This window comes from Somniosus microcephalus, unplaced genomic scaffold (assembly GCF_052327205.1).
Source record: "Somniosus microcephalus isolate GS21.2 unplaced genomic scaffold, FLI_Smic_1.0 unresolved_chr1, whole genome shotgun sequence".
Taxonomy (NCBI): domain Eukaryota; kingdom Metazoa; phylum Chordata; class Chondrichthyes; order Squaliformes; family Somniosidae; genus Somniosus; species Somniosus microcephalus.
In genome coordinates this window covers 129,700,120-129,711,680 of record NW_028225179.1, presented here as the reverse complement: position 1 = coordinate 129,711,680, position 11,561 = coordinate 129,700,120, and positions in this window count along the sequence as shown.

The window sequence follows — 11,561 nt, the reverse complement described above, 5'->3', positions numbered from 1 at the left end:
ACTAGGCCATTCGGCCCCTCGCGCCTGCTCCACCATTCAATGAGATCATGGCTGATCATCCAAATTCAGAACCCTGTCCCTGCCTTCTCCCCATATCCATTGATCCCTTTAGCCTTAAGAAATATATCCAACTCTTTCTTGAATATATTTAATGAACTGGCCTCCACTGCATTCTGTGGTAGAGAATTCCACAGGTTCACCACTCTCTGGGTAAAGAAATTCCTGCGCATCTCTGTCCTAAACGGCTTACCCCTTATCCTTAGACTGTGAACCCTGGTTCTGGACACCCCGGCCATCGGGAACATCCTTCCTGCATCCAGTCTGTCCAGTCCTGTTAGAATTTTTAAAGTTTCAATGAGATGCCCTCTCATTCTTCTAAACTCCAGCCAGTAAAAGCCCAGTCGACCTAAACTCTCCTCATACGTCATTCCTGCCATCCCAGGTATCAGTCTGGTGAATCTTCGCTGCACATCCTCCAAGGCAAGAACATCCTTCCTCAGATAAGGCGAACAAAACTGCACACAATACTCAAGGTGTGGTCTCCCCAAGGCCCTGTACAACTGCAGCAAGACATCCTTGTTCTTTTATTCGAACCCTCTCGCTAGGAATGCCAACATACCATTTGCCTTCCTAACCACCAGCTACACCTGCATGCTTACCTTCAGCGACTGGTGCACAAGGACACCCAGGTCTCGTTGCACTTCCCATTGTCCCAATCTATTGCCATTCAGGTAATAATCTGCCTCGCTGTTTTTGCCACCAAAGTGGATAACCTGGCAATTATCCACATTATACTGCATTTGCCATGCTTCTGCCCAATCACCCAACCTGTCCAAATCATACTGGAGTTTCTCGGCATCCTCCTCACAGCACAAACACCCACCCAGCTTTGTGTCATCTGCAAACTTGCAGATATTACATCGAGTTCCCTCGTCTAGATCATTTATACATATTGTGAATAGCTGGGGTCCTAGGTCACTGCCTGCCATTCAGAAAAAGAGCCGTTTATTCCAACTCCTTGCTTCCTGTCTGCCAACTAGTACTTTATCCACGTCAGTACCTTGCCCCCAATCCCATGTGCCTAAACTTTACACGCTAATCTCTTATGCGGGACCTTATCGAAAGCATTCTGGAAGTCCAAATACACCACATCCACTGGTTCTCCCTTATCTATTCTACCAGTTACATGAGAACATAAGAACATAAGAAGTAGGAGCAGGAGTAGGCCAATCGGCCCCTCGAGCCTGCTCCGTCATTCAATAAGATCATGGCTGATCTGATCCTAACTGCCAATCTACTATCACAGAACCATCTCCTGAATCCAACAGAACTAGACACACCATATAAGAGCCGGATCAGGCTACACGGCCCCTGGGCCCGCTCCGCTACCCAAAGGGCCATGTCCGATCTGAACCTAGACTCATGTCCAAATTCCTGCCCGCTCCCCATAACCCTTAATTCCCTTTACTTCTAGGAAACTGTCTATTTCTGTTTTAAATTTATGTAATGATGTAGCTTCTACAGCTTTTTGGGGCAGCATATTCCATGGACGTACCACCCTCTGAGTGAAGTAGTTCCTCCTCATCTCAGTTTTGAAAGAGCCGCCCCTTATTCTAAGACTGTGGCCCCTAGTTCTAGTTTCACCCATCATAGGGAACATCCTCCCCGCATCCACTCGATCCAACCCCTTCACAATCTAACATGTTTCAATAAGATCGCCTCTCATTCTTCTGAACTCCAATGAGTAGAGTCCCAATCTACTCAACCTCACCTCGTATGTGTATCCCCTCATCCCCGGGATTAACCGAGTGAACCTTCTTTGTACTGACTCGAGAGCAAGTATGTCTTTTCTTAAGTATGGACACCAAAACTGTATGCAGTATTCCAGGTGCGGTCTCACCAATACCTTGTACAACTGAAGCAATACCTCACTATTTTTATATTCTATCCCCCTGGCAGTAAAAGCCAACATTCCATTGGCCTTCTTAATCACTTGCTGCACCTGCATACTAACCTTTTGAGTTTCGTGCACCAGAACCCCCAGATCCCTTTGTACTTCAGTACTTTCCAGTTCCTTGCCATTAAGATAATAACTTGCTCTACGATTTATCCTGCCAAAGTGCATTACCTCAGACTTTCCAGTATTGTATTCCATCTGCCAAATCCCTGCCCACTTACTTAGCCTGTCTATGTCCCCTTGCAGGTTTTTTATGTCCTCCTCACTCACTACTTTCCCTCCCATCTTAGTATCATCTGCAAACTTTGACATATTACACTCGGTCCCCTCCTCCAAATCATTAAAATCGATTGTAAAGAGTTGGGGACCCAGCACTGACCCCTGCGGAACACCACTAGTTACTGAATGCCAGTCTGAGAATGAACCATTTATCCTAACTCTCTGCCTTCTGTTAGATAGCCAATCTTCCATCCATGCCAGAATATTACCCCCAATCCCGTGATTTTTTATCTTAAGCAATAATCTTGTGTCGCACCTTGTCAAATGCCTTTTGGAAGTCTAAATACATTACGTTCACCGGTTCCCCTTTATCCACCCTATATATTACTTCCTCAAAGAACTCCAGCAAATTTGTCAAGCATGACTTCCCCTGCATAAAACCATGCTGACTTTGTCCTATTAAATTATGATTAACCAAATGTCCTGTTACTGTCTCCTTAATAATGGAATCCAAAATTTCACCTACCACAGATGTTAGGCTAACCGGTCTATAGTTTCCAGCCTTCTGTCTACTGCCCTTTTTAAATATGGGTGTTACATTAGCAGTTTTCCAGTAGGCCGGGACATTTGCTGAGTCCAGGGAGTTTTGGAAAATTATTACCAATGCATCCACAATCCCTACCGCCACTTCCCTCAAGACCCTAGGATGTAAGCCATCAGGTCCAGGTGATTTATTCGCCTTGAGTCCCATTATGTTTCCGAGTACCACTTCCTTAGTTAATTTGATCGTGTTTAGCTCCCCCCCCCCCCATAGCCCCCTGTTTATCCAGTGTTGGGTTGTTCTTAGTGTCCTCTACTGTAAAGACTGATACAAAATATTCATTCAGTATTTTTGCCATCTCCATATTTCCCACCATTAATTTCCCGGTCTCATCCTCTAAGGGACAAACATTTACTTTAGCCACCCTTTTACTTTTTATATAACTATAAAAACTCTTACTATCTGTTTTTATATTTTTTGCTAATTTACTTTCATAATCTATCTTCCCTTTATTAATCAATCTTTTTGTTATTTTTTGCTGTTTTATAACGTTTTCTCAATCCTCTATCCTCCCACTAGATTTGGCTACCTTATATGCCCTTGTTTTTAGTCGAATACTATCCTTAATTTCTTTACTTAGCCACGGATGGCTGTCTTTTCTTTTACACCCTTTTCTTCTCAGTGGAATATATTTTTTTCGTAAGTTGTAAAATAATTCCTTAAATGTACACCACTGATCATGTATCGTCTTGCCCTTTAATCTATTTTTCCAATCCACTCTACTCAATTCCGCTCTCATACCTTCATAGTCTCCTTTATTCAAGCTTAGCACGCTTGTTTTAGATCCAACCTTCTCACCCTCAAATTGAATGTGGAATTCAACCATGTTATGGTCACTCATTCCAAGGGGATCCTTTACTAGGACATTTTTAATTAATCCTGTATCGTTACACAGGACCAGATCTATGGTTGCTTGCCCCCTGGTCGGTTCAGTTACATACTGCTCAAGAAACCCATCCCTAATACACTCAATGAACTCATCCTCAAGGCAGCCCTGCCCAATTTGATTTGTCCAATTAATATGTTAGTTAAAATCCCCCATAATTATAGATGTTCCCTTATTACAAGCCTCAACTATTTCCTGATTGATACTCCATCCAACAGAGTTGCAACTGTTCGGAGGCCTATAGACTACGCTCACTAGTGGTTTTTTCCCCTTATTATTCCTTACCTCCACCCAAACTGTCTCATTATCCTGATCTTTTGACCCAATATCATTTCTCTGTATTACAGTGATTCCTTCCTTTATTAACATAGCCACCCCACCTCCCCTTCCTTCCTGCCTGTCCTTCCTGATCGTTAAATATCCTGGTATGTTTAATTCCCAGGCATTGTCACCCTGCAGCCATGTTTCTGTAATGGCCACAAGATCATACCCATATGTAGTTATTTGTGCCATTAACTCGTCGATTTGTTATGAATGCTACGTGCATTCAGATAGAGAACTTTCAAATATGTTTTGTGACACTTAGTTCCTGCGTTTGCCCTTTTTATTACTTTACCTTTTACTCCATACCTTCTGCCCCTTCCTGACACGCTCTGGTTTTTAATTTCCCCACTGCTACCTAAGTCTATGACCTTCTCTGTTGTCATTTTTATCATTTGCTCTCTAGGAACCCCCCCCCCCCCACTAGTTAGTTTAAAGCCCTCTCTACAGCCCTAGTTATATGATCCACCAGGACTCTAGCCCCAGCACTGGCCAAGTGAAGCCCGTCCCAATGGAACAGCTCCCTCCTGCCCCAGTACTGGTGCCAGTGTCCCAGGAAGCAAAACCCATTTCTCCCACACCAGTCTTTGAGCCACGCATTTAACTCTCTAATTTTATTTGCCCTAGCCAAAGTCGCTCGTGGCTCAGGTAATAATCCAGAGATTATTACCCTTGAGGTTCTGTTTTTTAATTTGACCCCTAGCTGCTCATACTCCTTTAACAGAACCTTCTTCCTTGTCCTATCTACGTCGTTTGTACCAACATGGACCACGACAACTGGATCCTCCCCCTCCCACTCCAAGTTTCTTTCCAGCCCAGAAGAGATGTCCTTAACCCTGGCACTGGGCAGGCAACACAGCCTTTGGGACTCCCGCTCTTGACTGCAGAGAACCCTATCTATCCCCCCAATGATACTATCCCCTACCACTAAAACATTTATTTTTACTCCCTCCACTTGAATGGCCCCCTGTACCATGGTGCTGTGGCCAGGTTGCTCATCCTCCCTGCAGTCCCTGCTCTTGTCCCCACAGGGAGTAAGAACCTCGAACCTGTTGGGCAAGAGCAAGGGCTGCGGCTCCTCCAGCTCTACCTCCTGGATCCCCGTACCTGCCTCACTCGTAGTCACAGCGTCCTGTCCCTGACCATGGGCTACATCTGAATTAAATAACTTCATAGGTGTGACCACCTCCTGATACACAGTGTCCAGGTACTTCTCCCCCTCCATGATGTGTCGCAGTGTCTGAAGCTCAGACTCCACCTCATCAACATGGAGCTGGAGTTCCTGTAGCAGCAGACACTTGTCACAGACTTAATCACCGTGAGCCTCAATGGGGTTCACCGGCTCCCACATCTCGGAAGAGTAACACATCACCTGCTCCATCTATGTAATTAATTAAATTTTTTATTGTTAAGTATGGACACCCTCTTCCCGAATTTAGATGCTATTATCCCCTTTAATTAATTGGATTTAAATTAAATCAATCCCTCTAGTTACACCAGTTAAATGGTTTACCAACAGTCACTCTGCACCAGAAAGGCCTTATTAACTACAACCCACAGAGTTAAAGTTTGAAAAGAGCACCTAACACCCCACTTACCCAAACTCACAGCACTCTTTGATGACTCGCACTCAGTGCTTGCTCGCATTGGACTTGCCTTTTTATACTGTTTGTTTGTTTACAGCCAAATGAGTCACCCCTGCTGATTGGTTAGAAAACTGGTTTCCACTGCCTGCTGTGCCAATTTACTCCGACTGCATTGTAACCGTGTTTTACTCTTCTTAAACCAACAGAATCCCAAATATTTAACTTTTCCCCTTTACTTAAACTGCTTAAGTAATCATATCAAGAATGATTTAAAGAGAAATAATAATTAAAGAGCTCTCACACTCAAAAAATTCCAGTAGATTAGTCAAGCACGATTTATCTTTTGTAAATCCATGATGACTTTGTCCGATCCTGTCACTGTTATCCAAGTGCTCTGCTGTTACATCTTTGAGAATGGATTCTAGCATTTTCCCCACTGCTGATGTCAGGCTTACCGGTCTATAATTCCCTGTTTTCTCTGTACCGCCTTTTTTGAATAGTGGGGTAACATTAGCTACCCTCCAATCCATGGGAACTGTTCCTGAGTCTTTTGAATTTTGGAAGATGGCCAGCAATGCATCTATTATTTCTAGGGCCACTTCCTTAAGCACCCTAGGATGTAGATTATCAGGCCCTGGGGATTTATCAGCCTTCAATCACGGTAATTTCCCTAACACCATTTCCCTACAAATATTGATTTCTTTCATTTCCTCCCTCTCATTAAACCCTATATACCCCGACATCTCTGGGAGGTTATTTGTGTCCTCCTTTGTGAAAACAGAACAACTGTATGTATTTAATTGGTCTGCCATTTCTTTGCTCCCCATTATAAATTCCCCTGATTCTGACTGCAAGGGAGCTACATTGACTTCACCAATCTTTTTCTCTTCACATATCTATAGAAGCTTTTACAGTCAGTTATTATGTTCCCTGCAAGATTTGTCTCATAATCTATTTCCCCCTGTTAATTAATCCCTTTGTCCTCCTTTGCTGAATCCTAAACTGCTCCCAATCCTCAGGTTTACTGCTTTTCCTGGCCAATTTATATGTCATCTCCTTGGATCTTATGCTATCCCTAATTTCCCCTGTTAGCCACGCTGAGTCACCTTTTTTGATCTATTTTTATGCCAAACTGGGATGGAGAAATTCTGTAGTTCATCCATGCAATCATTGAATGTTTGCCATTGCCTATCCACCGTCAACCCTTTGAGTAACATTCCCCAATCAATCCTACCCAACTCGCGCCTCATACCATCATAGTTTCTTTTATTTTAATTTAGGACCCTCGTCTCTGAGTCAACTACTTCACTCTCCATCTTAATGAAGAATTCTATCATATTATGATCGCTCCAACCCAAAGGGCCTCGCAAAACAAGATTGCTAATTAATCCTTTCTCATTACATAGTACCCAGTCTACAATGGCCTGATCTCTAGTTGGTTCCTCAACATATTGGTCGAGGAAACCATCTTGTATACACTCCAGGAATTCCTCCTCCACAGAATTGTTACTAATTTGGTTTGCCCAATCTATATGTAGATTAAAGTCACCCATGATAACTGCTCTGCCCTTAGCACACGCATCTCTAATTTCCCATTTAATGCCATCCCCAACTTCCACATTACTGTTTGGAGGTCTGTATACCACGCCCACTAACTTTTTCTGCCCCTTGGTATTTCTCAGATCTACCCATACAGATTCCACATCATCAGAGCTAATATCCTTCCTTTCAATTGTGTTAATCCCCACTTTAACCAACAATGCTACCACACCTCCTTTTCCTTTATGCCAATCTTTCCTGAAGATAGAATGCCCCTGGATGTTGAGTTCCCAGCCTTGGTCACTCTGGAGCTATGATTCCGTAATCCCAATCATCATATCATATATAGGAAAACGTTTCGCAGACTATGGAAAAGTGTACAAGAGTGAGGACATTAATTACGGATGGTGGGGTGGATTGCATTGCTTTTATTGGGAAACAGGAGTATGCATGATTTTAGAAATGAAATAAGATAACGATGCTGCTTATCCAACAGGCAAGCGATCAGCAGTAGCTCTAACTCAAAACATAGAAACTACACAACCAGTTATTCTCAATAGCGCTCAATTCAGCATAGCATAATCTGACAGCCTTGCTCTTTGTTAAAAAAGGGTGTATATGAAAACAACATGATGCGTTATACAACGCAAGGTGTTCCGAGTAAATATAGGGTGATGTGTTCTTTTCAGGCGAACTATAAAGCATTCTAAACGAATTGTCTTACCAGCGTCCTGCAGTCTTTCCATCAGTTTTCCTATTTCTGAAATATGAACACAGATTGTTGAACTACAGAAGCTGAATGCATCATGGAATATTCTTTCAAAGTTAGTGATCGAAGAAGAATCACAGAATCACAGAATCACAGAAACCCCACAGTGCAGATAGAGGCCATTTCGGCCCATCGAGCCTGCACCGACACATATCCCACCCGATCCCCATAACCCCTACATCAACACATATCCCACCCTATCCCCGTAACCCCACGTATTTAATCCCCCTAACACTAAGGGTCAATTTATCATAGCCAATCATCCTAACCCGCACATCTTTGGACATTGGGTATAAATTCATTTTGGGCCGAGTGCACAATGGGAGAATGTCTATTTTTTTCAATTGCCATGATAATTGTGCAGAGTGAAAAATGGCTGCCAATTTGATTTTGCCGGTTTTCGCTACCAGCATGGAGAAATCTATAGCATATTTTGTTGGCTTCTTAGGTATATCACAGAAATCACAGAAACCCCACAGTGCAGATAGAGGCCATTTCGACCCAACGAGCCTGCACCGATACATATCCCACCCGATCCCCGTAACCCCACGTATTTAACCCCCCTAACACTAAGGGTCAATTTTTATCATAGCCAATCAACCTAACCTGCACATCTTTGGACTGTGGGAGGAAACCGGAGCACCCGGAGAAAACCCACGCAAACACGGGGAGAATGTGCAAACTCCACACAGACAGTCACCCGAGGCCGGATTCGAACCCGGGTCCCTGGCGCTGTGAGGCAACAGTGCTAACCACTATGCCACCGTGCTGCCTCCAATTGGATCGCTCAGGCCAAAAACGGGCATTGTGGATCCGCTGCAGTTACAGAAAATCACCGATTTTCGTTTTCACTGATTTCAATAGAAATCGGGCTGTTTTTATCAATGGAGTTTCAATTGGGTGGTTTCTGCATCGGGTGCCCAATCCCCAAGATTGGGTTATGGCGGAAAATGGGAGACATCATATTGGCTGCCTATTATACATCCCTAATTTTACATCCCGTTGAGATAAATGGAAGGGAAGATCGTGTGGGGAGTATAATCGGCGGCCAGTAAGATTTCACCCATTATACACTGTCGCCCAAAGTTAAAATTACGCTCCACATATTGCCAGATTTTCCAGTGGGTATGAGTAAGTTAGTTAAAAGAAGTAAACATCTATCAGATTTTCGTGACAAATTATGTCCTTTCAACTCAAAAATGAACAGCATAACAGAAATATAATGCATCTCTAACAAGGAAAATAGATTTATCTATTACCAGTCTAAATGAGGTCGGAATTACATTTTAATTCTGAAAATTAACATATATATGGCTGGGAATCTCTTTCTGAAGTTGAACAACTTTTCTTGTAGGAGCTCTGCACCTTTACTGAGCATCAATACAGGAAGTTGTATATATAGGTAGTAACAAATTGTGAGTTTGGATGAAAAAAAACTAAATGCTGTTATATGAAATAAGTCCAATTGCCATTTTAGTTGAAAGTTAATTAAAGATTTTAGAAATTTGTTAAACTTTTAGAAGATTTTAAATGTTCTAGAAGTCTTTAAACATTTTTATAAACTTTAAAATGTTTTCAAAATGTAATTTCAATGGAAGAGACAGAGAAAAGTTAGTGCGGGCTTGGCTTAGATTTGACAGCTTTTGTGGGCATGCCTTCCCTTACTCATAGGCTGTACGCAGTGCTCCTGGCGTCCCTGATGTCATACGCTGCGCAGAACTCTGCTGCGCCGAAGAGGAAGTCTCTGTTCTGGGCCTCGCACAAGGTTAGTTCATATTCTTTTTGTAGGTCGGCAGTGTACTCAGTAGCTAAGCCACCGACAGTAATTTTGGGCCTTTATGTAATTATAATGTATCTTTGCTCTGGTACTATTCAAACAGTCTGTAATTAGAAATACCTGCAGCGGTTATTTGAAGCCCTGCATAAAATGGGTGGGTGCCAGGCTGCCTTGTTAAGACAAAGTTAAAATTATGCCACCAATCAAGACAAATTTACAATATTAACTTTGGCTTGAACGTGCGAATTTGCCATGTTACAGTCTGTATTATATAATCACTTCTCAAGTTGCCAATTAACTCAATTGCATATTAATTTGTTACAAAGGTCTGTGAACAATTAAAAGGGTGATAGGGGACATTGCAGTTGTTAACCCGACAATTTTTCTGAGGAAAGTGGAGAAATATTGCAGCGACCATTAACAAGTAAATTCAACATAAATATTTAGATTGCTTCTTCTACAGCAAACCATGACGAATTAGAATGCTATCTATAGATATTGTGACGTATTTACCAATGTCTTTTACCAGCAGCTGTCTCACTGTAACAAAAGTCATCAATCAATGTATTCATTATCGTTAGAAATCTACAAATAACAACTAATACAATTATATCAAATGAATCACTCTAGAGTATGAAGTGCAATTTGTAAGGTAATACAATTAAGCAAACTCCAGTTAAAATGCATTGTGTAAATAATTGGGATGATACATTTGTGATATAATACTACGCAGTCAAATATAGGCCCTGAATTTACCCTGTCATGGATAGTCAGGAACGACTACAAAATTCCTAAGAAATGCTCTATCGCACTTCACTAGTCATTGTTGAATTATGTCACGAGACAAATTTTCTTCACCAGTGGTCCGGCGTAAGAACATGGAAGGTAGACGCTCTTATCACACATTGGGGCGTATACTGCTCAGAAATGTGTCATCTAATTTCAAAGAAAGAAAAGATTTGGATCCCAAATTGCAATAGGTGCTTTCGTAGCAATAAGCTCTCCAGGATTGGATGGGAATTCTGCTTCATATTTGATAGAGGAATGATATCTCCCGCAGTAATCCTTAATTCTTGGGTCGAATTTTTGTGTGAGTTCTACATTGATATAAATTATCTAATCATTCTTATGTTTCTACTATTCCCTGAATTGCCTAAGTTTAATCAGGGAATGAATGAGAACATCAATGGAAATGCAATTAAACAATGCATTGTACTGTAACTTCAGTCATGTGAGTCAATCTTGTGCATGTACTAATTTATTTCAATGCTTTTAGCTGGTTATTTATCCACATTGTTTATGCGACGAAGTATTTCCTGACATCAGTCTTGAACTTGCATTTCATTAGTTTGTGCCTGAATAGAGCGAAAAACTGCATTTGACCTTAATGATACTATCCAATTACCTCAAGCCAACTCCCTGAATACACGGCCGTACCCATAAGCTTCATACTGTCCGTCTAGTTGTTTTCCTTCATTATGTGCAAGTAAAAATTGGAACGCTCAGTGGAGGCTAATTATTATGTTTCTGCATTATTTATATTATTTATTGTGTTCTGGGATCACAGAAAATTATTATTTGTTACCCATTATCAGGAAAATAGCTGGAATAATTTGTGTAGCAAATGTAGAATGCTTGCAAGTTAAAGATCCAACTTCACAACTTACAGCCTCCGTGTAACCTGCTCAGTCAAATGCTTCTGTAAAGGAACTCCCTTAGAGAGAGAAGAAATGTGCCTGGAAGGGGATCCTGAAAAACCGCCGCTTAGAGATTATGAGCACGATGGGATTTTCTCCCTAAGTCAAAATAACGAACAGCACCATTAAACAGGCCTGGAACCGTGATAAAAAAGCTTTGGTTTCATGGTTCAGATGGAGATGGCACAGTTAACTTTATTCTATGCCAT